Genomic DNA, 24,768 nt, shown 5'->3' with positions numbered 1-24,768 from the left:
TGTCAATGCAATCAACTCTGCAGCTTGCGCTGAATTCTGATTCAATCTCGTAGTTTCCACAACCGTGCTCAACGTCACTACAGCATACGCAGTCGTCACATCACCATTTGGCAATTTAAAGCACGACCCATCCACATACAAGGTACCATCGGGATCTGTCAAGGGAGTGTCTTTTAGGTCCACACGACCTTTTGTTTCTTCCTCAGTTCGTAAATAACAATCATGTGGTGGCACATCATCTGATTCCATAATCGGCAACAATGTCGCCGGATTCAGTACATTACAACGTTTGATCTGTATATGACTTGCCAAAAGGGTCAGCTCGTACCCAGACAACCTTGCACTCATAAGATGTTGAGTCTTTGTCCGATTCAAAAGAGTATCAACTGCATGCGGAACCATCACCATGAGCATATGATCCATAACAAGACCTGCGGACTGCCGAATAGACGCCGCTGCTGCCGCTGTCGCCCTCAAGCAACTTGGCAACGCTCTCGCTACCGGGTCTAAGGTCGAGGAAAAATATGCACACGGGCGCTGCTTGCCACCAAATTGTTGCGTTAAAACACTCAACGCACAACCTTCCCTCTCGTGAACGTATAATGTGAATGGCTTGCTGTAATCAGGAGTACCTAACACAGGAGCCGAACACAGTGCGTCACGTAGTTCAGAAAAACTTTTCTGACATTCCTCCGTCCATGGCAAAGGAGTCGAAACGTCTTTGCACGTAAGAGCTATCAATGGCTTCGCTAACAGTGAAAAATTCGGAATCCACTGTCTGCAGTATGACGTGATACCTAAAAAGGCACGCACATCTCTCTGGGTCGTCGGCACGGTCATTCGAGCAATTGCTGCAATTCTTTCAGGAGTCAACCTTCTTCCCGCCTTTGACAATAAGTGACCTAAGTAGGTAACTTCTTGACAACAATATTGTAACTTAGAAGGTGACACTTTATGGTGTAAGTCACAGAGATGCTGCAATAGTGACACAGTAGCAGTCCGGCAAACTTGTTCAGTATCTGCAGCTACCAACAGATCGTCAACGTACTGAATCAAAGCCGCACCAGTTGGCAGCACAAATGCATCTAGTTGACTTTTAAGAGCTTGGCTGTAGATCGATGGGCTCTCACAGTAGCCTTGAGGTGCGCGTTTGAACCGGAAACTGCGACCTCCTAACGAAAATCCGAACAAATCACGACTTTCCTCAGCAATCGGAATGCTAAAGAACGCATTCTTCAGATCGATTACCGAGAACCACGATGCAGAGGCTGGAATCAGAGTCAGTAAAGCTGTAATGTCTGGAACCACAGGAAACTGCGGGACAACAATTTTATTTACTTCCCGCAAGTCAATAACTAGACGGTACACGGGAGGCTTGGACGGATCAGTTCGTTTCAAAATAGGCAACACGGGACTATTACACACGTTACCTCGTGTCTCCTCGATAACATCTTTACCGATCAGATCATAGATGATCGCTAATAGTGCCCGTTCACCATCAAGAGAAATACGATACTGTGGTATGCGTGGTAAGCGCGCATCAGCTTTCAATTGAACAACATAAGGTGGGATGCTCAGTAGGCCCACATCATTGGGACCTGTTGCCCACAAAGAAACCGGAAGAGAACTCAATTCCGGCGGGAGCTTATCGATTGACAGGTACATAGGGGAGATCACATTTTCACCCAAGGTAAGCTCCACACCCGTAGGAGAGCAGTACAAAGTCGCATGTAACCTCTTCAGCAAATCCAAGCCCAAAAGATTCTCACCACAACCAGTAGTCAAAATCAAAGGAGCTTCTAACTCATGAGACCCAATCGTAAGGGGCAAGGGGCTAGAGACTGGATTGCTAACGGGGGCGCCAGAGAATCCAACGGAAACATTCGTTAAGCCAGACAAAGGCGCGCCAGGGAGTTTCGAATGCATAATGGAACTTTTTGCTGCACCAGTGTCCAACAGAAAAGGCTCAACGACGCCCAATATAGCTACTGCAACATAAGGCCCTCTCTGATCAACCGGAACTGATACTTCTCCCTTCCTTTGTCTATGGCTGTCCTAGTAGATACCATCCGTATCAACATCATGCTCAACGTAATGGTCATCCACATGATACTGTGCAGATCTACCGGACGATGGTTCACGTCGATCGAAACAATTCTGCAAGTCTGAGGAAGTGGCAAAACGCTCGGCCTGATTCTGAGTAACTCCACGACCTCTACCACGTGAAGCTTGTTGAGGACCACCACGACCTCCTCGAGCTGACACACCACTATTCCTATCACGGAGAACCGGACAATTAAACTTCAAATGGCCCTCCCCTCGACAGTACGCACATTGATTATATCCCAACACAAAACGAGGTGCGGGAGAGTCATTCCGTGTCTGCGATCTAGAGAACTGTGATTGCGATCTATTTGGCTGGTGCGAATCATTGAAATTTGAGCGCGGAGGATACGCTTGCTGCAATAGGACCTTAGTTTTAAGATCCTTCGTTTTCTTATCTGCACGTTCACTTTCCTCCTTTTCCCTATTTTCGTAATATTGGGCCGTAGCCAATATTTGAGCAGTGGTAGAAACAGCCCATGAACTCTCAGAATTTTTCAACTTATTGCTAAGTTCGGGCAACAAGTTCGATACAAACTTATCAACAAACAACCGCTGACCACCTTCTGAACCCATGTCCTGGCCACTATGATCGACAAATGCTTCCTCAAATCTCGTAAAGAAGTCGGATACGCTTTCATCCCTCTTTTGCTTGCACGCGGACAACTTGTCCCAATTGACGCGCATCGCTGGCATAAGCGTTTTCATGAGGGTAATTATCCTCTGGGGCAATTCCACAATAAGCTGCTCAGGCTTAGCCCCACCAACTTGCTGAGCGTCTGCCGCTGTAAGGGCAGCCCAATCACCGCCCAACTCGGCCGCGTGATTCTCGTGACGAATTTTCGCCCAAATCGGCTGAGGCACTACATTGCCAAACAACATATCAATATCAGCAAGGTTCATAACAGTAGCATCCACCAATTGAGACAACTCCTTATAATAACCCGCTGGATTTTTACGGGGATCAGGCAAAGTTTGCTTCACCTGTAAGACTTCCGATCGTTTCCAAGGGAGGTGTATCCACACTCTCTGAAAACGGCCTGGGACAGCAGGGTTAGCATTAGGATCACCTGGCATCCATACTGGGGGAACTTCCCGCATCGGATATTGACCAGGTTGTGCCATCCACGCTGCAGTCTCTTCCTTAAACAATGCTCGAGGTTGCACTGTACATCGAAATGATAACAGACGTTCTAGAGCTTCTCGAACCTTGTCACCCACGATCACACCAGTTGTGAACCGATGCTGGAGATCAGAAACCTCTGACGGTACATTATCTACCACATCGTAATCCCACTCCTCCTTCAACGATTTACACAATTCCTCGAACACGAATCGTTGAGTGGGCGCATTAAACTGAGAAAATGTGTCAAACACTACACGTGAAGAGTATTTAACGGGATTACGTATCCATTTACGTGCCATTTTTACCAGCGATTCACGTTCCCTATCATCAGGAAGCTGACTACGCCGCTGAGCGGCATCAGAAAGAGTTGAGCCGAGTATCGGCCCAAAAAGCGGAGAATAAAGAGTAGCAACAGCAGTCAGGAGACGACTACGAACAGAAGGAGAAGAGGAAGAAGATGCAGGCGCAGCAACAGTAGGGGTAGAGGCAATAGAAGTTGACACGGCACCAGGAGTAGTAGGAACGACAGACTGAGGAGGGACTATTTGTGGCACGAGGGGTTGCGGGGGAGCGGGAGGAACAGCGGGCTGACCAGCGGCCGCCAAAACAGCAGGTGGAGGAAGAGGTAGAATCACCGGACCCAGAGTATCGGGAGCATAGGGAGGTGGTGATTTCAACAGATAAGACAATAGCGAATCCTCTACCGCTTCTTCACCTGACTTATCGTCATTAGACGGTAGCACCGGATAACATTTATCCACCGCCATATGATGAAGTCGAGCCCTAACTTCCTGCTCTTTCTCATTTTTGTCTCGCTGATACTGTTCAGCATCTTGCATCACCGCAATAACACCGTCTCTTTTATTTTTCTTACTCTGTTTGATTTCTTTCTGCTTGGCCTCTTTCCGCCACAACCGGAAGGAATCAAACATGGCCGGCCTAGCCTTCTTTTTAAACAGTTTAGCTTCCAAATTATCTAAAACGGCAGTTTCGAAACTACCATGAGATGGCCAACTAAGAACCCCATCATTTTTAGTGTAGCGGACCCAATATTCATTATACACGATAGGACCCACGCCATGGCGACTATAGAGCTCGTAAATTGGAGTTCCAACCGGAGGTATCGGACATGAATCCTCCAGCCAGGAATCCATTCTGCAACATTTGAGAAACCCGAACAAAGGACTACGGCTAGGCATCGCGCACACTAACCGAGTTTACAATCTTCAAGGGCTATCGAATTTATGATATCCTCGCAAAAAGTTTGCGAGACCCTCGGTTTTTGGCAATTGCAATCGTCAAATAAAACCCAACAACTAAGAACCACTAATGCTATGGTACCATGCAAACAACAAAGGAACACTGGGAGTGACCCACAAATACTTAACTGAAAGAGCAATGGCGTCACCAGGAAGGCCCGTCTATCGTCTCGCCGTACAAAGGACTACGCCAGGCGCCAAAACAGGTCGACAGTCAGGGCATCAGTCCGTCGCAGCCGTCAGGAGGCGGGGATCTTCGCGGGAAAAGACGTCGGGCCACTTATTTCGACAACTGGATCGATGAAGCGGGGTGCACCTTCCCTCGGAGATTTCACACGAAGTTCCTCACGATCGTCGGGCTTTGGACCGGTACCGCTGATGTCGCCCAACGTTGGGCGCCAACTGAAGGACTGGGTTTTTCTAAGACCCAGCGGTGCCAGGGAACAACACCTGAAACCTTCGCGGGTTACCTGTTCTGGCGTACCAAACACAGAGACACGGGACACTTCCAGCGACGTCAGAGATCAGCGTTTATTTACTGCAGGGATACAGAGGTCACAAGAAGTACACAGCGTGTAGGTTCTCGGAGACTGCTTCAATTTGCAAAAGTGGATCGCTCCTTTTATACACGTTTTTCCCATAGAACAGTATAGTGAACAAAGATTACAACCCGGTTCCCATAATAAACTTCAAAAGGGTCGCGTTCATGTTTCAGGAGGCCGGAACATAATCACCACAGTATTGCCGGTTCCCAACTGTAAAAACATATCTTCTCTGCAATAAAACACATTCCATCCTGTTGGAAGGCGGACCCCGAGGAGTCGGTGAGACCACCAAGGGGGGCCCTCTCACTGCACGAAGTAGCCGAGCGCTGCCGAGAAGTCTCCTGAGAGATCCTTCTCCTATCACGTACTAGCACAGTAACACCACCACACCGGACTCAAGGAGGTTGTCTTGTGACAAGCAATTCTTTATCAGCAATAAAAAGGTTACGAGGTCAATATTTACACGAAGGGATCAAGGGATCCACCAAAAGTCTCAGTGTCTCTTTGGAAGGGTCGGGGTAGCGGGACAGTCTTTGGCAGGAATGCGGTACGAGGGTACCTGGGGCCCAGTTCTTATCCTCAAGCTGGAGGACCTCCGGATCTCGGAGGGGTCGAGCCGCGACGGCGTCAGCTGGGCTCTGGCGTACAGTTCGTGGAGAGCCGCGATTCAATCAGCAGGGCTCTCAAGATGGTTTCTGCTCAGCTCGAGCCGCGACGTCGTCAGCAGGGCTCCGAGGAAGGTTTCAGCGAGGTTGGGCCGCGACAGCGTCAGCAGGGCTCCGATGTTCCAGGTGGTTCAGAAAGGGTTCACAAGAAGGAGCCGCGACGCAGTCAGCAGGGCTCGTGATGGTTCCGACAAGAGTTCTTCTCCGTAGGGTCAGCCGCGATTCAATCAGCAGGGCTCTCGACTCCGGGATACAACTGCCGAGCTGTGGTGGGGTCGCCCCAGATATAGGTCTGGAGCCCTTTGATGTCCGGACCTAAGCGCCCGAGGGGGCGGAGTGGCCGGGTGGAGGTGGCCAGACGCCCAGCAGGAGAGGCGCCAGGCCCATGGGAGTTGCAGGGCGATCACACCTCGAGAGGGGAGGACAGTTGGGGGTCCCATCGATACTGTCCTCCGCCGGGGGCGATGAATGGTTCCTGCGGCACCCCCTGGCTAGTTCGTGGTGCCTCGATGTCGGGGCTTCGCTGGGGTCGAGGCCGGGTTGAGCGGGGTCGCGCCGGCTGGTGCACGGTGTGACGTGGATGCCAACAAGATGGCGGAGCCACGAGGAGTATGGGACCACGTGCAGCTCCGGGTGAAGGGCCTTGGTGCAGTTCAGACGGGTGGCCCGTGACGGCCGGGGCGGGGAACGGGCACAATCCAGGGGGTTAAGGACCACGCCACGAGGCCGGGTCCAACAGGCGTCCCCCCCAGCCGAAGGCATGGAGAGTCACCCATCTCCTTGGGGATTCTCCTCGTCAAGGCGGAAGAAGCGGGACAGGCCGTCGGCGTTGGCGTGGTCATTGCCGGGCCGGTGTTCGACATCAAAGTCCATCCCTTGTAGCGAGATGGACCATCGCAGCAGCTTGGGGTTCTCGCCCCGCATTCGCATTAACCACTGCAAGGGCCGCGCTGAAGGCCTCAAGCCCGGCCAAAACCTTGTTCACCAGTCTTTGGAAGGTGGCCGGGGCGTTCTTCATTCCGAAGGGCATCACCCGAAAGTGGTAATGCCCATCCGGAGTCGAAAAGGCGGATCTTTCTTGGGCGCCGGGGGTGAGCTGGATTTGCCAGTACCCGGCGGTGAGGTCCAGCGTGCTCAAGTAGCGAGCGGCCCCTAGGCGGTCGATGAGTGCGTCGGCCCGGGGTATCGGGTGTGCGTCTGTCTTGGTTACTGCATTCAGGGCTCGGTAGTCCACGCAGAATCGCAACTCCGGGGGGTGACCGGGAGCTGCGGCCTTGGGCACCAGGACGACAGGGCTGGCCCACGGGCTGTCGGAAGGCTCGATGACCCCCAGGGCCAGCATCTTCGCTACTTCGGCCTGGATGCAGGCCCGCACTCGGTCAGGCACCCGGTAGGCTCTGTGTCGTATGGGGGGGCTCTCCCCGGTGTCGACGTCATGGACGCACCAGTGGGTCACCCCCGGGGTGAGAGAGAAGAGGGCTGCGTAGTCCCGCAGTAATTGCTGGCAGTCGTTGCGCTGTTCCGGGGTCAGGGACGAGGCGAGTTGGACCCCTTCGATCGATCCATCGTGAATGTCGGATTGCAAGAGGTCGGGCAAGGGCTCGGAGTCGTCCTCGCCCCCCTCGTCGGTCGCCAGCAGCAGGCTCAGTTCGGTCCGGGCGAAGTGGGGTTTTAGCCTGTTAGCATGTAGGACCCGGAGGGGGTTCCGGGGGGACTCCAGATCGACCAGGTAGGTGACGGGACTTTTCTTCTCCACCACCTTGAAGGGCCCGGTCCACTTGTCCTGGAGGGCGCCGGGTTCGACCGGGGCCATGACCCACACTTTCTGACCTGGCTCGAATTCTACAGTAGAGGTGTTGCGATCGTACCACCGCTTCATGTCCTCCTGGCTGGCCTCGAGGTTGGCTTCGGCCATGGCTCGGAACTTGCGGGTCTGGTTTCGGAGGGTCAGGAGGTATCGGTAGACGTCAGGAGGGGCGCCTCGGGGCTTCATCTCCCAGCTCTCCTTGACCAGGCTGAGCGGTCCGCGGACCGGGTGTCCATATAATAGTTCAAACGGGCTGAACCCCAGGGACTTCTGCGGGACCTCCCGATAGGCAAACAGGAGGCAGGGCAGCAGGACATCCCATTTCCGCCTGAGGGGTTCTTCCAGGCCCTGGATCATCCCTTTTAATGTTCGGTTGAACCGCTCAACCAGTCCGTTCCCCTGAGGGTGATAGGGGGTCGTGAACTTGTATGTGACCCCGCACTGTTGCCACAGGGACCGCATGTACCTGGAGATAAAGTTCGTTCCGCGGTCGCTCACCACTTCGCTGGGGAATCCCACTCGGGAGAAGATCCCCATCAAGGCCCGGCCTACCACCGGGGCCGTTATAGTTCTTAGCGGGACCGCCTCCGGGTACCTGGTGGCGTGGTCCACGAGGACCAGGATGAAGCGGTGGCCCAGGGCGGTTTGGGGGTCCAGGGGTCCCACAATATCGATTCCGACCCGTTCGAACGGGGTGCTGACGGCGGGAAAGGGCTGGAGGGGGGCCTTGACCCGACCCCCCGTCTTTCCGCTGGCTTGGCAGGTCTGGCAGGACCGGCAGTGGTTGTCCACATCTCTCCGCATCCGGGGCCAGTAGAAGTGGGTCACCAGACGACTGTACGTTTTGTCTTGCCCCAAGTGTCCGGCGAGGGGCACATCATGGGCCAGGTTGAGAAGGAACTCCCGGAAGCGGAGGGGGACCACCAACACGCGGCTGGCCCCGAGTTCTGCTACTTTCTGTTCACTGTACAACAGGCCCCCGGCCCAGTAGATCCAGTGGGTGCCGGTCTGGTCACCGTTGGCTTGCGCGGTCGCCTGTTGTCGGACCCCTTCGAGAGAGGGACAGGACTGTTGTTCTTGCTGGAACTGCTCTCGGGTGGGGCCCCCTTCGTGTCGCCATTGCGTCAGCTCTGGTAGGGCGCTCGGAGAAGCCATCTCTTCGGGTGAGGATTCGCTGGGCCCAGGGTCGGTGTCCGCCTCCTCCTCGCTGCTGGTGGGAGGGGGTGTGAGCCCCTCGGGTTGGGCGGTCCCGGAGGTCGAGGATGAGCGGGGGGCCTGGGCGGTCATGGACCGGGTGATGGCGCAGGCCCAATCAGCCAGTCCCAACATTCGGAGGTGCTCTCGTCGCTCTACTTGAGCCCAGGGGGAACTTTCCAAGTCGTTCCCCAGGAGGCAGTCGACCGGGGCGTCGTCGCGCACTGTCACCTTCAGCAGGCCCGTCACCCCTCCCCACTCGAAGGGGACCAGGGCCATCTGGCATAGGCTTTCACTGTTGTCGGCCGTCCGTACGGGGCACAGCACATTCGGTAGAATCTGTTCAGGGGTCACCAGGTGGCAGCGGACAGCGGTGATACTGGCGCCTGTGTCGCGAAGGGCTTCGGCCCGTTGTCCGTTGACCGTGACCTGCTGCCGGTACTTCTGGGTGTTGGTTGGGATGGGGGTGCAGGGTACCATCTCTCGGCTACCCAGGCAGACCAGGGACATGGCTGCCGGCTCCCACTCAGTGTTCTCTCGGTCGAGGGCCTCCTCTTCCTCTTCTCCTCCCCCCAAGGCGGCGGCTGTCAGCTGCCGGGGCGGGGGCCCGCCGGCCCCGTTTCTTCGGTTCAGAGGGCAGGCCGGATCGCTGGCAAAGTGTCCGGTTTGTTGGCAGCCATAGCAGGTCACTGGTGGCCGTGGTCCGGGTCGGGCCGGGCCCACCCTTCGAGCTAGGCTCGGGGAGAGATGTGGCTGCGGTGGCCCTCGAGGGGGGCTCCTGGGGGCCCCGGCGGGAGGGTCTCGGTTCCTGTTCGGCCCTCCCCCCCCACCGCGCTGGCGTGGGGGTCCGTTGGGGTTCCTCTGGTACTCCCCCATTGAGCTCCGGGGGACCCGGGAGTTGACCCATCGATCGGCCTCGACGGCAAGTTTTCGCGGGTCGGTCATTTTGCTGTCGAGGAGATGCTGTCTCAGTTCCACGAAGCAATTGTTGGAAAGATGTTCCCACACGATGAGGTCGACCAGCTGCCCGTAGGTGGTTACTTTGCTTCCTTTGATCCACCCTTCTAGGGCCCGACTGAAAAAGTCCACATATTCCACCCATGTGGTACCCGGGATTTTCTTGCAGTCTCTGAACCGCTGGCGGTACATTTCCGCTGTTAGCCCGTAGCGGGTGAGCAGGGTCTCCTTCATGTGATCGTAGGAGGTCATCACCTCCTCCGGTAGCTGGAGCAGCGTGTCCCGCCCTTCACTCAGGAATCGGCCCCACAGGCCTGCGCCCCAGTCTTTTCGGGGCACCGATGGGAGGTCATGGCCACCTCGTAGGCCTTGAACCATTGTTGGATGTCGTCATTCTTGTAATACTCCTTGACGACCTCTTTCGGGATATGTACCTTGGCCTCGGAAGGCGGTAGAATGTCTCTAGTACCGGGGGTGTCGGTCCCTCCGTTCTTGGCCTTGATCTCGAGCTCCTTGAGACTGTGCTCGTGCTCAAGAGTTAGTTTCTTTTCCTCCAACTCCCGGTGTCGTCTCTTTTCTTCTATCTCTTCTTGAAGGCGTAGCTGCTCGAGGGCCAGTTTCTTTTCTGCCAGCTGGAGTTCGCCGTCCAGCCGCAGTCGGGCGAGCTCTAGCTCGTGGCTCCGGACCTTTTCCCGCTCTCGTATTTCTTCTTCGGAGAGGCCGGTTTCTAGGCTCTTTCTTCCTCCGGTTGCCGGAGTCAGTGCGGTTGCTGTGGTCTCCGTCAGGGGCAAGGGCCCTTCTTCCTGGGAGGGGCCCGCCCCGGCCTCCAACCATGCCCTCAGAGCTTTCTGCATCTCTTCTTTGGTACCTAGGCTGGTGGTTGCAATGCCTTTGTCTTTGCAGAACTGTTTTAATTCTTTGTGCGTATATTCTTCCAGCCGTTCGGGCTGGAACTCCATTGTCGCGTTGTTTTCCTGGCTGCTCATGATGCTGTTCGTTCGGATGGGTAGCTAGTGGGTACTGGCTGGTACGTACTGCGTTCGGCTCGGATCCCGCCGCTGGCCACCAAATGTTGGAAGGCGGACCCCGAGGAGTCGGTGAGACCACCAAGGGGGGCCCTCTCACTGCACGAAGTAGCCGAGCGCTGCCGAGAAGTCTCCTGAGAGATCCTTCTCCTATCACGTACTAGCACAGTAACACCACCACACCGGATTCAAGAAGGTTGTCTTGTGACAAGCAATTCTTTATCAGCAATAAAAAGGTTACGAGGTCAATATTTACACGAAGGGATCAAGGGATCCACCAAAAGTCTCAGTGTCTCTTTGGAAGGGTCGGGGTAGCGGGACAGTCTTTGGCAGGAATGCGGTACGAGGGTACCTGGGGCCCAGTTCTTATCCTCAAGCTGGAGGACCTCCGGATCTCGGAGGGGTCGAGCCGCGACGGCGTCAGCAGGGCTCTGGCGTACAGTTCGTGGAGAGCCGCGATTCAATCAGCAGGGCTCTCAAGATGGTTTCTGCTCAGCTCGAGCCGCGACGTCGTCAGCAGGGCTCCGAGGAAGGTTTCAGCGAGGTTGGGCCGCGACAGCGTCAGCAGGGCTCCGATGTTCCAGGTGGTTCAGAAAGGGTTCACAAGAAGGAGCCGCGACGCAGTCAGCAGGGCTCGTGATGGTTCCGACAAGAGTTCTTCTCCGTAGGGTCAGCCGCGATTCAATCAGCAGGGCTCTCGACTCCGGGATACAACTGCCGAGCTGTGGTGGGGTCGCCCCAGATATAGGTCTGGAGCCCTTTGATGTCCGGACCTATGCGCCCGAGGGGGCGGAGTGGCCGGGTGGAGGTGGCCAGACGCCCAGCAGGAGAGGCGCCAGGCCCATGGGAGTTGCAGGGCGATCACACCTCGAGAGGGGAGGACAGTTGGGGGTCCCATCGATACTGTCCTCCGCCGGGGGCGATGAATGGTTCCTGCGGCACCCCCTGGCTAGTTCGTGGTGCCTCGATGTCGGGGCTTCGCTGGGGTCGAGGCCGGGTTGAGCGGGGTCGCGCCGGCTGGTGCACGGTGTGACGTGGATGCCAACAAGATGGCGGAGCCACGAGGAGTATGCGACCACGTGCAGCTCCGGGTGAAGGGCCTTGGTGCAGTTCAGACGGGTGGCCCGTGACGGCCGGGGCGGGGAACGGGCACAATCCAGGGGGTTAAGGACCACGCCACGAGGCCGGGTCCAACACATCCTGATCGTAAACACATTAGGAGAAGGGACAAGAACAGATGCAAAGAAAGGACAAGGATGCACAACAGATTAGAGAAGAGTGTTAGGAGTAATAAAGGGAACTTGATAACGGGATCAGAGACACCGTGTCTAATGTATGCATGGCTGAATCAATAGACCGGCACAGCAAGATGAGCCTTGAGAGGGGCCATCTGCCTTCGTCGTGTCGTTTCCCTCGTCATAAAAGTCATACTCCAAAGAACACGTGTCCCTCATGTAAGCTTGGGAGTCCCAGGGTCACGAAGCGGACAAAGTCCGTTCGCTGGCTACTTGAGGGCAAGAAACAAAATGGATGCCGTATCTAAAATGGAACCCGAGGGGTCAGATGAACAAACCCAAAAATCAGACGAACCATACGTGGTTGCGTAGCGAAACTGCGTACACCCACTATACTCGTCATTTGCGGTTCATAGATACCCAACTCATCCATATTCGTCACCACCCAAAAAGTGTCGTTCCGTCCCACACGGAACCTCACCGGAGAAGCGAGGCCCTGATCTGCTGGTGACTCGTGGTGGCCCAGGAGTGGTGAGGCGGTCCCCCCCCCGAGCAAACTGGTGCGGTGGAGCAGGCGGTGAGTGCGACTGCGAGGGACAAAATCGCTGGGGCTGCTGTGGGGGCCGGGTGCGGAGGGGAGACCCCCCCATCGGGCTGGGCATCGGCGGCCGGAGGCCCAGCCCCCCCCTCTCCTCCTCCTCCTCCTGTCTGCAGTGTGGCGCAGGCCCTGTCGGACCGAGGCTGCCTGAGGGGTTCCAGGTGCAGAGGGGCCCTCTTCTGGTTCGGGCCGCGCACCGGCGGTCGGGGGGGAGTGTGTGCCATCCCCCCCCACCATCGCTCCGTGACTGGCCTTGCTGGGGATGCGGTGCTCCGGGCCCCGGAAAAAGAGGTCCGACGTGTGGTGACGTCCCCCCCCTTGGAGTTGGGGGGTGACCACGATGGTGAGGCGCCCCCTCGGAGGGGTTGGCTGCGCACACGCATCGAGGCCTTGGCGGTCTATCACCTGCGAAGCAGACGGGTGACATTACATGGGCCCGGGGCCCTGAACTGAGGTGCTAGACCTCGCCTTGTCCGTGGGAGGCTGCGGGCACGGCTGTGGCCCGGGGTGTGACTGGTTGTCCTGCTGGGAAGCCCGCCGGGGCTTGAGTGCTGGGTCTGGAGGTGCCTGGCCATTTCTCTACGCGGGATTCCCCGGCCGTGCCTCCTTCTACCTCCACTTCGCCTCGAGCATCCGCCGACGTCCTGAAGGGGTATTCCCAACCCGTTGCCCGGCCTCGCTGAACGCTGCGCCCGGGGCACCCCCACCATGGGTAAGGACAAGGCAGCCAAGCAGGCGCCCGGGGCCACCCAAACCAGGATGGACAAATTCACGACCTCTGAGAAGGGGTCCGGCCCTACGGGCGGGCCGGCCCCGGCCCCCGCTGCGGACCTTGCCGCCATCCTGCAGGCCATCAATTCGTCTCACGCCTCCCTGGAGGGCATGGTGGGAGAGGTCAAGGTGGATGTTGCTCTTCTCCGGCAGGACTTGCGGAACGCCACCACCCGCATCTCGGAAGCCGAATCCAGGATATCCACCGCTGAGGATGACATCCGTCACCTGCAGGACCAAGTCCGGGAACTGACCACTCACTCTAAAGAACTCCACCGCCGGGTCGAAGATGCAGAAAACCGCGTTCGGCGCAGCAACCTGCGCCTGGTGGGATTCCCGGAGGGGGTCGAATCGGGCCGGGCGGACGACTTTATGGAGCGCTGGTTCCGATCCTGGATGCCGGTGGACAGCCTATCTGCCTCGTTTGTAGTGGAGAGAGCCCATCGATCCCTGGCCCCCAAGCCCCCCGGTGCACCCCCCCGGCCTTTCATCCTCAAGATCTTAAATTTCCGAGACAGGGACACCATTCTCCGCGAAGCCCGGCGCACGGACACCCTTCACTACCAAAATCACAAAATCATGATCTTCCCGGACTACACTCGTGAAGTCCAGGAACTGCGCCGATCTTACACTGAAGTGAAACAGAAGATGCGTTCCCTGGGCCTCCAGTACCAGCTTCAGTTCCCGGCCCGCCTTCGGGTCATCTTCCAACACAAGACATTGTTCTTCGATACGCCACGAGCGGCCTTGTCCTGGTTAACGGATGAGCACCCCCTACACCGCTCTGGACGCGGATCGCCTATGGGCGGGCGGGGGGGCAGGGGAGGCCCCGGACATCGAGGACCCGCCGGCGGCATCGCACGTTACCCCGGGAGCGCACGGCGGAGGAGGCGATCATCACGCGCTCCGGGGGGCGGTCGCGCCGGGGGTCGAGGGCCTCTTCTGCCTCCTCGGCTGCACCCGCCAGTCCCGCGGCTGGCAGGCGGCGGGCCGTGTCGCCCCGGCTGGCGGGTCCCACAACCCGGCCGGCCAAGTCTGTGGACACCTCGGACCTTTCTCGCAGCCCTAACATTTGACACTCTGTGTTTCGTCGGGGGGGGGCTGATGGTGCTCGGGCCTGGGCTGGAGTGCTCCGGTGTCTGTGTTGCTCTTGGCCAGGGCAGGTGAATCAGGCTTGATTTCTGTTGTATCAGGGGTCCACTAGTGCTCAAGCCCGAGCGTTTTAGCTTGGTGGTTGTTCCATTTTGTTCGGGCAACAGATGCTTCTGTTTTCGAAGTATAGGGTGGGGGGTGGGGGATTGGGTTGGTTTGGGGTTGTTTCTTCCTCCTCGGGAAGGTTTTGTTGGTGGGGGGTGACTCCCTCTTTGTTGTTGTTCCACGGCATCTTGTAACCTTTGACCTGCTCTCCTGCTCGATGTCCCGCTGTCCTTCCTCTCTAGGGGCTTGCGCAGCCGCGCCTCCATTGGCCCCCTCTTCTGTCCTGGACCATGGCTGACCCGCCTGTTCCCAAGGCCGCCTTAAATATGCGCAGCGTGCAGAGATTGACGTGCTCCTTCTCCAGGAGACCCACCTTCTGGGCAACAAATGTCCCTTTCTTACCCGCTATGGTTATGATAGGGTGTGGCACTCGGATCCCGGGGGGTCGCTATCCTGCTCCGCAAGTCCTTTCCCTTCGTCCTGGCCCAGGTGCACTTGGACCCCCAGGGCATGGTAGTGGCGGTATGTGGTACTCTTGAGGGGCGACCCCTCACCTTGCTGTCCCTTTACGCGGCTCCGTCCCTCCTGTCATCGGCCCTCTCTTACACCGCGGGCCTCCTCCTGACGCTTCCGGCGGGCTCACTCATTCTAGGCGGAGATTTTAATGCTGTCTACATGCCCCATCTGGATTCGACGGGACCGATATCCCAGGCCCGAGTCGCTCGCGTAAAGCAGCTCTCGACCTGGGCTGAATCTCAGGGCCTGTGCGATGTTTGGAGGATCTGGCACCCGCAGGCTCGCCAGTACACCCACACATCAGCAGCTCATCACTCCCATGCCCGGATCGACCTCATCTGCGTCCCGTCTACCGAATGCGCAGGGGTGCAGGATGCACGCATTCTCCCGAGAGGCCTCTCAGACCACTCGCCAATGCTCCTTGCTCTTGGCCCACCGCCCCTTTCTGCCCGTCCGATGTGGCGTCTGAACGCTTGGTTCCTCCACGACAAGGCTTTTTGGAAAGTGGTCGGTGGCGAGATAGCTGATTATTATTCTCACAATGCGGGCTCCGTCCCCTCCTTTGCCGTCCTTTGGGAGGCCGGCAAGGCGACTATTCGGGGGGCCGCTAAGGGGCATGTGCAACGGCAGAGACGTGCTCAATCCCAGAAACTCGCGGCTTGCGAAGCTCAAGCCTTGGAGCTGGAGCGCAACCAGGGGACGTTGGGAGACAGCACGCGGTCGCGCCGCCTGGCCTTCCTGCGGGAAGAGATTCGCCTACACTCTCTGGAGGCGGCGAAGACTCTGTGGCGCTCCTCGGTGGCCCGGGTATACGGTTGGGGAGACAAAAACGGTACACTTCTCCACCGGTTGGCCACTTACCCCCGGGCGGGCAGGATTATTCCTGCCATCAAGGATTCCGAGGGCGGGACCCGAACGGTCTCGGTGGCAATGGCCCAAACTTTCGCTGACTATTATTCCCGGTTGTATCGAACCCGGGCGTCTGAGCTCTCCCTTGAGGAATTGCTGGGGGTGACTGGGGCGGTGCTTTGGCGGCTGGGACAGGAGGTTTCTGAGACCCTCGATTCGCCTATCGCGCTGCAGGAGATTGAGGAGACGCCTTTCCCCCTATCTGGCCCTTCTGCTGGTCGACTTTGAAAAGGCCTTCGACTCAGTGGGGTGGGCGTATTTGGGTGATGTTCTGGAGCGCATGGGCTTCGGTCCCCGGTTCCGTGCCATGGTCGCGGTCCTGTATGCGAGCCCGCGGGCCCGTGTATTAGTCAATGGGGCTCTATCCCGCCCATTTCTCATAGGTCGAGGGACGTGCCAGGGATGTCCGCTCTCGCCCCTCCTATTCGCTCTGGCCATGGAACCACTGGCTGTACTGATTCGGTCGGACCCCACTCTCCGCGGGTGGGACTGGCCAGGTATGACCCCTGACAAGATTGCCCTCTACGCGGACGACGTCCTCCTATATCTCTCTGATCCAGCGACCTCGGGACCCCAGGTCCGCCAGATTCTCCGCCGGTTTGGCCAAGCGTCGGGTCTTCATCTGAATCCTAAAAAATCCGTACTGGTCCCGTTGCACCCGTCGAGGGAATGTTTCGACTGGCAATCTGACATTCCCCTCTGGAGACTCTCATTTAAATACCTGGGGATCTGGGTCACCCTCCTTCCGGAACTCTGTTGGGCCCTCAACGTGGCTCCCGTAGTCAACAAGACCAGATCAGATATGCTCAGGTGGCAGTCACTCCCATTGAATCCGCTGGGGAGGGTCGCCCTCTATAAGATGATGATCCTCCCCAAGTTTCTGTACATGTTACAAAATACTCCGTGCCCCTTTCCGCGCCCGTGGTTCCGGGAACTGGATAAGATGGCGACTAAATTTCTCTGGGGCGGCGGCAGGCCCCGGTTGGCATTAGATCGCTGCAGGGTCCCCTCCTATGATGGAGGCCTGAGCATGACTAATCTATATCTATATTATTTGGCCACCCAACTGCTGGTGATTCATGACTGGTTCTCGAATGGGTGGGACGATCCGGCCTATCGACTAGAGGTGCAATGTCTCGGGTTCTCCTCTATCCAGAACATGCTCTATGGGGCAACGGTCCCCCTGTCGCTCCCTGATGTCGTGCGGGCCCCTTTTTCTGGCGTGGCGCGTAGCTTTGCGGCACACCCGCTGGTCGGGGATGAAAACACAGCTCACACCGCTCTGGCACGGAACATGGCTGCGGGAAGTGGCGGGACTTGAAGGATTTCGGCAGTGGGATCTTCTAGGGATCTCCACCTGGGCGCCACATGTGTTCCTTCCAGGAACTTCGGACCCGCTTCTCGTTACAGCCTTCCCAATTTTATAGATATCTTCAACTGCGTCATGCGGTCCAAGCCCATGTCCCTCTGGACTCCAGATTGCCTGCTCATAGCCCACCCGAGGCTCAGGTGATGTTAGGGTGTCTGGGGAAGGGGGGAATATCCCGCATATATAAATCCCTGATTAACAATACCCCGGTAGATTGGAGCGGACTAAAACAGCGATGGGAGGTTTGGGTGGGGCCCCTAGATGACGCGGACTGGAGGGATGCCCTTATGGCACCTCGATCGCTTACCACTTCCGCCAGGTTGCGGCTCATCCAACTTTACTACCTCCACGACGCTTATCTGACTCCGGACCGCCTATATCGTGCAGGCCTCCGCATGGACGCCTCATGTGCTCGCTGTGGGGTGGATCCGGCAGATTTCTTCCATATGGTATGGTCTTGTTCCCTCCTGGTGTCATGATTCTGCGAGCTGCCCGCTCCTCGAAGAAGGAGGTTAGCGGTCTAGCACCTGTGGGACAACACGGAAGGTCGAAATACTCACTTCCGGTTGCTCACGCATGAAAGCCGGGAACTCCGGCGAAGACCCGCTTTGAATTCTCGTCATCGCCACAGACGGAGAGACGCCACTCCGGAGAAGACACCATCCGCCGAAGAAGGGACGCTGCTGCGGAACCCCTACGGCACAGGTACCGTTCTTAACTAAAGGCGATTCTTGGCAAGAAAGACGGCGGGTTCTGCCGTCACAACCCTACACACTTTGCTTGCCACTACACCACGGAAGGTGTGCGGGGAAGATACCCGCGTTTATCATTTGCGCAGGAGCGCTGGTTTTGTTTACTTTATTTTGGTACGTACTCTGACCCCACAGGATTGAGCACGTTTATTATTTGCGCAGGAGCGCTGGTTTTGGTTTCCTTGATTTTGGTTCGTGCTATGTTCCAACAAGCTGGAGTACGCTATTAGTTGCGCAGGAGCGCTGGTTTCGCTCTTCTGGTTTCTTGGTCCGTGGAGCTGCCCTCAATCTAGCGGCCACTCCCACCCAGAACAGGGAGCGGAGGCCGGGCTCTCTTCACCCCGTACCAGGTAAAACAGGGTTGCTTAGACGGGGCACGACACGAAGGAGGAAGAAGAAGGAACGGGGCAGGAAGTTAACCGTGTTCCCTTCTCTCCTTCACAGCGTGGGGTCCAGTGCCTTCTAGACTTGCGCCTTTCTGGCTTCTACCCCAGGTACCCCCTTATCCTAGACGGTGCCAGAACCTCGACTAGGGCAAGGCGGGGAACGGGGTGGTAGTTCATTTTCGTCCCTGCAGGAACAACCCACCAAGCAGAAGGTAAGCCTTGGGGGGGAGACTCTGACAGAATTCAAAGCCCAAGCACTTACTCCTGCCCGGGCGACATGGGTGACCCTGAGATCACTCTTCAAGACATCGCAGCCATTCTGACGAATATGCAAGCGGAAAACCGCAGCCTACGCCAGGATATCACCGCCTTGCAGACGCAAGCGGTTGATCCCGGAACCGGACCTTGGGGTCAATACCCCTCATCTAGGGTATTGCGAGAAGGCCTGTTGAGACCCGCTACGTTTCAACCCGGTGGTTCTCCCTCTACTCCCATGCAGGACACCTCCATCCAGGTGATAACCCCGCATACTGTACAGCTGGCCCCTCCGGAGCGCTTTTCTGGTGATAGCACGAAGTATAGCGTGTTCATGCACCAGTGCCAATTGCATTTCATGGCCCGTGCTACCGCCTTTCCTGACGATGCCTCTAAGGTTGCCTTTATCCTCTCCTATATGGGAGGCGACGCCGCTCTATGGTCCATACCATTGGTGGAGAACGATGACCCGGTGTTGTACAACTTACCTGCCTTCAGAGACACCATGCGACGGATGTTCGCCCGCCACACCTTTGTGCAGGCGGCGGACAACGAACTCCTCGGACTCAGACAAGGAACCACGGACTTGATACATTACGTGACCACCTTCAATAGACTGGTAATTGACGCCCAATGGCCTGAGTCCAAGAAAGTATCGGTGTTCTATCGGGGTTTGCGAGACGAGATGAAGGACCTTCTGTCCCAGATTCCGGACCCACCCGACGACATCGGCTCGTTCATAGATTTGGTGGTAAAACTGAACTTCAGGCTACAGGAACGAAAGACCGATCGACACAGAGGCGGGGATTCCCGAGTGCTACCACAGAGGGAAAAGATCACCAATGAGGCGGTAAATAACCTCGATGCACCAGAGCCGATGCAGATCGGAGGAATTCGGGGAGCCCTGACCAAGGAGGAACGAGAGAAGAGACAGCGACAGAATCTATATCTGTATTGTGGCCAATGCGGACACTTCGTGAAGGAATGCCCTGTGAAACCCTCAAAACCGAGGCCGAAGAGACCCTTTGCGCTTCCTATATCCAGGGGTGACTGGTCGGGAAACGAAGAAACCCAGTAAACGGTGGGGTCCGGCTACTGGGTTCATCGTCCATTAGGCTATCAACCCCAGGTAACGGAGTCAGTTGCCATCATTTCGGAGTGGAAGTCACCCTAAAGGCACTATCTGGCCAGGCATGGCAGGTGATAGCCCTTATCGATTCCGGAGCCACAGGCAATTTTATCGATAATCATTATATGGCCAGCCTAGGAATGGCTGGGGTACCAAAGAAGACACCGGAGGCTGTGAAGGCGGTGGACGGGACGGATCTTACTTCTGGGCTCATCCGTTTCCAAACAGAGCTTCTCGAGATGTCGTTCCCGAATACGCACACAGAATCCATTACCTTTGATGCAATTGACGCACCGCAATTCCGCCTGATCCTGGGTCTTCCATGGTTAGCGGCCCATAATCCACGTATTGACTGGGTGACCAGAGTGGTGCACTTGGATTCCGATGTTTGTAGGTCGCTCTGTTACTCCCGACCGTGTACCCCCCACTCATCGAGTATACGGGCTCACGTGTTGCCCCTTACCAACACGGTCTTAACCGTACAAGGAACAATACCTGAGGCGTACCTGGACCTAGCCGCGGTGTTCGACAAAAAGGGGGCAAACACGTTACCTCCGCATCGCAGTTTCGATTGCAGAATCGATCTGATTCCCGGCTCGAAGCTGCCCTGTAGTCGCATCTACTCGCTAACTGAGAAAGAAAACGAACACCTACGTATGTATCTAGACGAGTACCTACGCAATGGGTTCATCCGCCACTCCAGATCGCCGGTGTCGTCTCCTCTCTTTTTTGTGGCAAAGAAGGAAGGAGATTTGAGAACGTGCATCGACTTCAGAGCGATGAACGCCATCACGGTGAAAAATAGGTACCCGTTACCTCTGATCACGAACCTGCTGGATCAGGTGAAAAACGCCGTCATTTACACCAAGCTGGACCTCCGAGGGGCCTACCATCTCGTCAGAGTCCGAAAGGGAGATGAGTGGAAAACTGCGTTTCGGACCAAGTACGGATTGTACGAATACCAGGTCATGCCTTTCGGACTCTGCAACGCCCCAGCCGCCTTCCAGTTTTTTATCGACGAGGTGCTGAGGGAATTCATCGACCGGTTCTGCGTCGTCTACATCGACGACATATTGATCTTCTCCACAACCCAGGAGGAACACATCCTTCATGTACGCTCCGTTCTCCAACAACTGCTACACCATGGGTTGTATGTCAAGATAGAAAAGAGCGTCTTCCACACCACCGCCGTGGAGTTCCTGGGACATGTCATCACCCCGGAGGGGGTTACCATGGACACCAAGAAGACGGCAGCGATTCGACAATGGCCATCCCCTACGTCGGTGAAGCAGGTACAACGGTTCCTGGGGTTTGCGAACTACTATCGTCGCTTTATCGAGGGGTTCTCCAGGATTGTTACCCCCATCACTCGTCTTCTACGAAAAGGGGTCCGGTTTGACTGGGACCACGACGCTGAACGAGCCTTCCGAACCCTGAAGACTCGGTTCTCTACGGCCCCCATTTTGCTACATCCAAACCCCGAACGGCCCTTTGTCGTGGAGGCCGACGCCTCTCAAAACGCCATGGGTGGGGTGCTATCCCAGAGAGATACCAACACGGGTTTGTTGCACCCAGTGGCCTTCTACTCAAGGAAACTACAGCCGGCAGAGCGGAACTACACGGTTTCCGACCGTGAATTACTAGCCATAAAAACCGCCTTTGAGGAATGGCGCCACCACCTAAAGGACGCTAGACATCCCATTACCATTTTCACTGACCATAGGAACCTCCAGTTCCTTCGTTCAGCAAGGGCCTTGACAGCTCGACAACTGCGGTGGACCTTGTTCTTTAACGAATACGAGTTCCACATCACATACCGACCTGGCAAAAACAACGCCAAGGCAGATGCCCTGTCACGGCTCTCGGACTCCGATGATACCTTACCTGCTGAGGTTCCTACTCCGATCATCCCGAACCGTTGTTTTCTGGGGCTCGTACTGTCATCAGGCTTCTTGTCCCAGCTGCGTGACGACCTGCAACAGAAGTCCGCCTCGTCATGGATGGGGGTACATGAAGGTCTCACCTCCAAGGATGGGTACATTTACCGGGGTGACCGGTACTTCCTGCCTCTGCCGGACCTCCAACAACGGGCCCTGTACATGTGCCATGACCACCCTCTAGCCATTCACCCGGGCCGTCGGAAAACGAAGGACTTGCTGTCACGGCATTTCTGGTGGCCTACTCTAGACACTGATGTTCACACCTACATAGCGCGGTGTGCCGTCTGCGCCCAAGGAAAGGGTACTTCTCAACCCTCGGTGGGATTGTTGCATCCGATCCCTGTACCTCCGTACCCCTGGCATACCATATCAATGGACTTCGTGGTGGAACTACCCAGGACTAAGACAGGATTCACCACCATCCTTACGATCGTGGATCATCTCTCCAAAATGGCCCATTTCGTCCCGTTGGAGAAACTGCCCTCGGCGGCTGCATTGGCTGGTATCGTCCTGCGCAATGTGATACGCTTACATGGCATACCGTCGGTGGTGATCACGGACAGGGGGTCTCAGTTCGTGTCCAAGTTTTGGAATGAGGTTTGTCGCATTCTGCGCATGGAGGTACGCCTCTCCACAGCTTACCACCCGCAAACCGATGGCCAGGCCGAGAGGACCAACCAGACCATGGAGCAGTACCTCCGATGTTTGCTCCGATCTGTGGAGGACGATTGGTCGGACGTCCTTTGGCTGGTGGAATTCGCCTATAATAACAGCAGACATTCCGCAACCGGCATGTCCCCGTTCTTGTGTCTCCATGGACGGCATCCCCGAACGGCCCCGTGGGAGGATCCTTTCACCAGTCCTCTGCCCACTATCCAGACGTATCATGGGTTCCTTCGCGATCTGTGGCAGCAAGCCAGGTTCGAGCTGGCCAAAGCCAAGGAGTCCTACAAACTCTTCGCGGACAGGCACAGACGAGCCGAACCCCAGTTCGCGGTGGGCGACAGGGTATGGGTGTCCATACAGCATGTTAACACTCATGGTTCCAAGAAACTGTTGCCCAGGTTTGTGGGGCCCTATGCCATTGCTAAAGTAATCAACCGTGTTTCCATGAAATTGGCACTGCCTCCTCACATGAAATGCCATCCTGTTTTTCACGTTTCCCTCCTGCGAGCCACTCACCCTGATTGTGTTGCCTCCGCTCCTCCTCCTCCGGTTCTTCGGGGTGACCACGTCGAATACGAGGTCCGGGCCATTCTTGACTCCCGGAGGACCCGGGGTCGACTCTTCTACCTGGTGGACTGGAAGGGTTACGGTCCGGAGGATAGGTCGTGGGAGCCGCTTTCTCATGTCCGCCACGCCTCCCGGCTGGTTCGGGCCTTTCACTTGGGTCATCCTGGCTGTCCTCGGCCTGCCACCGCGGTGTGACCCGCCGGCTGCCGGGTGGGGGTCCTGTTTAGTGGTGGGTGCTGTCATGATTCTGCGAGCTGCCCGCTCCTCGAAGAAGGAGGTTAGCGGTCTAGCACCTGTGGGACAACACGGAAGGTCGAAATACTCACTTCCGGTTGCTCACGCATGAAAGCCGGGAACTCCGGCGAAGACCCGCTTTGAATTCTCGTCATCGCCACAGACGGAGAGACGCCACTCCGGAGAAGACACCATCCGCCGAAGAAGGGACGCTGCTGCGGAACCCCTACGGCACAGGTACCGTTCTTAACTAAAGGCGATTCTTGGCAAGAAAGGCGGCGGGTTCTGCCGTCACAACCCTACACACTTTGCTTGCCACTACACCACGGAAGGTGTGCGGGGAAGATACCCGCGTTTATCATTTGCGCAGGAGCGCTGGTTTTGTTTACTTTATTTTGGTACGTACTCTGACCCCACAGGATTGAGCACGTTTATTATTTGCGCAGGAGCGCTGGTTTTGGTTTCCTTGATTTTGGTTCGTGCTATGTTCCAACAAGCTGGAGTACGCTATTAGTTGCGCAGGAGCGCTGGTTTCGCTCTTCTGGTTTCTTGGTCCGTGGAGCTGCCCTCAATCTAGCGGCCACTCCCACCCAGAACAGGAAGCCGAGGCCGGGCTCTCTTCACCCCGTACCAGGTAAAACAGGGTTGCTTAGACGGGGCACGACACGAAGGAGGAAGAAGAAGGAACGGGGCAGGAAGTTAACCGTGTTCCCTTCTCTCCTTCACAGCGTGGGGTCCAGTGCCTTCTAGACTTGCGCCTTTCTGGCTTCTACCCCAGGTACCCCCTTATCCTAGACGGTGCCAGAACCTCGACTAGGGCAAGGCGGGGAACGGGGTGGTAGTTCATTTTCGTCCCTGCAGGAACAACCCACCAAGCAGAAGGTAAGCCTTGGGGGGGAGACTCTGACACCTGGAGAGTTACTGGACAACGATTGAAGCCGAACTAACTGAAGTCCTGGGATGGGAGGTCCCCCATGATCCTAGAATGGCTCTGCTGGGCATCACGGATGGGCTGGATGGGTCCCGTAACGAAAAGTACTTTCTCACTACTGCCCTAATGGTAGCCAAGAGGGATATAGCGGCCGTGTGGTCACAGCCGGACCCGCCCAGAGGGGCTACCTGGAGTAGAGGGGTGGATTGGTGTGCGCTCAGGAGCGGTCGTTGTACGCTGCCCGGGGCTGCCCCAAACAATTCCGCAAAGTATGGGGGAAATGGCTGGGGGGTCTGTTTTGAAGGGTGGGGGCGCAGAGGGCGGGGCGGGGTTTGAGGAGTAGGGGTGGGTTTTTACATTTGCTTTTCAATGCTTTCATGATTGAATTTACTGATGCCAAGTTCAGCGAACTGTTGTATGTCACTCTTGATTTTGTCTTCTATGCAAAAATAAAAAAATTTGTTTATCAAAAAAAACAGAAGAACGACTTGAGAAGGGAGAAGCCCTAAGGTCTTCAGAAGCGCTGAGGCATCACTAATCCACCCAAGGCAGGGAAGTAAAGGACCCACGGGAGACGCATGCAGTGTGTGAACACAGCCGCGGATCCCAATAGACTTCAATGGAGCAAGTCG

The sequence above is a fragment of the Triturus cristatus genome, chromosome 4_1 (genome assembly GCF_964204655.1).
Source record: "Triturus cristatus chromosome 4_1, aTriCri1.1, whole genome shotgun sequence".
Taxonomy (NCBI): domain Eukaryota; kingdom Metazoa; phylum Chordata; class Amphibia; order Caudata; family Salamandridae; genus Triturus; species Triturus cristatus.
Note: the sequence above shows the minus strand (reverse complement) of the source record.